Consider the following 3,389-nt stretch of genomic DNA (forward strand, 5'->3'; position numbering starts at 1 on the left):
GAAAGAGGCAGGGCTCACAGGGCTCAGGCCCACATGACTCCTCTGTGGTGGGGAGGGGCTTTGTAACTCTCCCTCGCTGACCCCAGGATCTGGAAATTTAACCCTAGGGATGATGAACATACAGGACAACCGTGGGGGGATTCGTTTAAAACATAAAAACTTATATATATATATATATATATGTATAAATACCAGAATTGGGTCCAACATTCCAAAAACCTATCAATCAGATTGGCATAGAAAACTACCCACTCTATTCTGAGCTGGGAGGGCCCTCTCTGGCTTCTCTCAGCCCCCAGGGTTCACAGGAGACCGCCTCGTGCAGGAAAAGCCTCTGAGACCCTGGGGAGACGGAGTGGTGTAGAAGGATGGAGTGGTGGCACGCTGGCGGGGGCCCTCCCTAGGACAAGCCCCAGACTCAGCCACCAGCCCCCACACCGCCAGTTGAAGCTGTTCTCAGACCACCAGAGGGCGCCCAGGCTCCACGAAGACTAGTTCTAGTTCACCGTGTGGCCTGCTGCAGGACACAGGGGCGGGCGGGGGGTCGGCCTTCATCTCCCAGGTGCTGGCCTGTTCCCCACAGCCACCCTTGCAGTCTCCCAGCGAAGCCCCTCCAGACCCACCTCCCTGCACCGGGCCCCGCCCTGTCCACCTTGTACATTCCAGCCACCCTCAGGGTCTTAGTTCCCCCCACCTGTCCTGAGGCACTGTGGCCCCGACCCCAGGGGGAGACCCCTAATCCTGGGCAGTGCCCCTGGATACAAGGCACCACCCATGTCACACCATCACCCGGGGCCCTGTCCCCGCCTCCACCGTCGTACAGAAAAGGAAACTGAGGCTCCCTGTGACATTGTCGGGCTGCAGTCCATTGGCTTGGGCCTTCCTGTGGGGTCCACTGACCGGGTCTCTCCTCCCTTTCCTGCAGGGCGGCGGCAGTGACGACACGGAGCTGCGCTACTCAACCCAATATGAGGAACGTCTGGACCCCTTCTCCTCCTTCAGCAAGCGGGTGCGTGGGCCCGGCTGCAGGGCAGCCCTGGGCACCCACCCAACTCACCTGGCCTCGGGCTCCCTCTGGCCCCCCTCCACCAGCCCTGGTCTCAGCCTGCACCCCTCCCCCACACTGCACCTTGACACGCCAGACCACCAGGGCAGCCCCCACACTCACTTTGGTTCTGGGGAGGCCTGGGGTCCACCAGGATGGGCCTGGAGTGCCAGGAACACCGACTGACACTGACAGCCCCGTGACGGTGTGCCATGACCCGGTTAACCCCAGGTGCAGGCACTCTGGGGGGCAGGCACATGGGCAAAGAGCCTCCCTGTGTCAGGTGACTTACGGTGGTGGGGAGGGGGTTTGTAACTCTCCCTCGCCCGCCCTGAAGACCCTCCGTGTTCAGAGTCAGCCACTGCAGAGGGGGACAGCAGCTCCCATCACTGGCCCTGAGTGGGACTGGGCACCAGGGTGCCCCTGGCAGCCTCCGCACCCCAGGGCCCTGCAGGAACAGCAGGACAGGGTCCCTCTCTGCAGGGAGCTGGGGCTCTGGGGGCCTTTGGGGGTCTTCTCCTCACCCCTCCTTGCCCTTCAGGAGCGGCAGCGGAAATACCTGAGCCTGAGCCCGTGGGACAAGGCCACACTCAGCATGGTGAGCCGCGCCCCGACCCCGAGCCCACCATGCCCTCCCCCGATTGGGCCTGGGCCTCCGACCCTGGACACCTGGTCACCTTGCCCTCCAGCCCAGTCTGGAAAGCTCCAGGAACCCCGCTGCCCCTCCCGGGCCCGTTCAAGAGTGGCTGTGTGACCCTAGGAGGGGGAAATCTGTCCGTCTCCGTGACAGCCCTATTATTCACGGTAGATTCTGAACGTGGACACACGGGGGCGCCATTCCCTAGCATTCCTGCGGCCCCGAGTTCCCAGCCTGAACGCTGGAGCAGCCTAACTTGCCTGCCCTTCGCGCCCTTTGCTGCCCTGGATGGGTGAGACCGGCAGAGGTGGGTGAGGCCCGCCCCACCCCACTCACGCCTTTCGTGCTCCCCAGGGACGGCTGGTTCTCTCCAACAAGATGGCCCGCACCATCGGCTTCTTCTACACGCTGTTTCTGCACCTCCTGGTTTTCCTGGTGAGTGAGGATCTAGGCACCGCCGGGTATACATTCACCACTGTCCCCACAACTGCCACCCGCAGGCACAGAGTCTGCGCTCGGCCACTTCTGTCCCCGTCGGGGGCCCTCTGGCTGGGGCAGCAGCCTGTCTGACTCCATGCAGGGCCCAGCCCTGGGAGGGAGGCTTGGTGGAGGGGGCCATGAGGGAGACTGGTGGATGGGAAAAGAGGCCTAACGGTAGAGTCACTGCTAAGGGACAGCCAGGTGGGCCGCACAGAGAGGGGACATCTTGAGCTGAACCTCCTGGGGGGCAGAGGGGCATTCTAGCTCCCGGGCACAGCACATATGGGGGCCTGGTGACGCCCGTGTGTCCACCCAGCAGGGGTGGGGGCACGCCTGTAGAAGCCTTCAGCCTCAGGGACTCCTCACCCCCAGCGAGGCCACAGTCCAGATGGCCCCTATATGGCCAATCCAGACTCCAGCTCTGACGGGCCCAGCTGGTCCTGGTGCTGCCCAGCGACGTTAGGGATGGTAGCTCCATGCCCAGGCCTGTCTGACCAACTGTGAAGCTGGTAGGCATGAGAGGTAACATCTCTAAGGCCCCCCACCCTGCCCCTCAACTTGGGACTGTGGCCACAAGAAACGTCATGTGTCAGGAAGCCAAGCCCAGGGGCCGCAGGTGGACAGCCGGAGTGGCCGAGAGGCAGCTGACCTTGTCTCTCCGCCGGGGCAGGTGCTCTACAAGCTGGCGTGGAGCGAAAGCATGGAACGGGACTGTGCCACCTTCTGTGCCAAGAAGTGAGCCACCCCTGCGCCTCGCTCGGCCCCTTGCTTGGCCCCCCGCACCACCCATTCTTATGTCCCCTGCCCCCCTCCCAGCCTTCCATCACTGCCCCCATCTGGTCCACCCACAGGGACACACCCGCTGGAGACCTCCATGCCCCCCACCACCCCCAACATCTCTTTCTTTTTCGCACTCGGCTTCAGCAAATGTTTCTGTGGCCCCCAGGTTCGCCGACCACCTGCACAAGTTCCACGAGAATGACAACGGGGTGGCCGCTGGCGACCTGTGGCAGTGATGTCCCCGGACTTCCCCGGCTCGACATTGATGGCTGCGTTCCCCTGCTTGTTCAGCTGCTTCCAATGACTTAGGCTTCCCTGGAAAATCCCCTGTGTAGATGACTCTTGCCCTCCACCCAACAGTGCCAGAGGTTCCCCAGAGTTTCCTCCATCTCCCCTTAAAGAGGGTCTCAGCCTCGTCAGGCTCCCTAAGTCCAGAAGGCTCCTGAG

The sequence above is a fragment of the Budorcas taxicolor genome, chromosome 2 (genome assembly GCF_023091745.1).
Source record: "Budorcas taxicolor isolate Tak-1 chromosome 2, Takin1.1, whole genome shotgun sequence".
NCBI classification, from domain to species: domain Eukaryota; kingdom Metazoa; phylum Chordata; class Mammalia; order Artiodactyla; family Bovidae; genus Budorcas; species Budorcas taxicolor.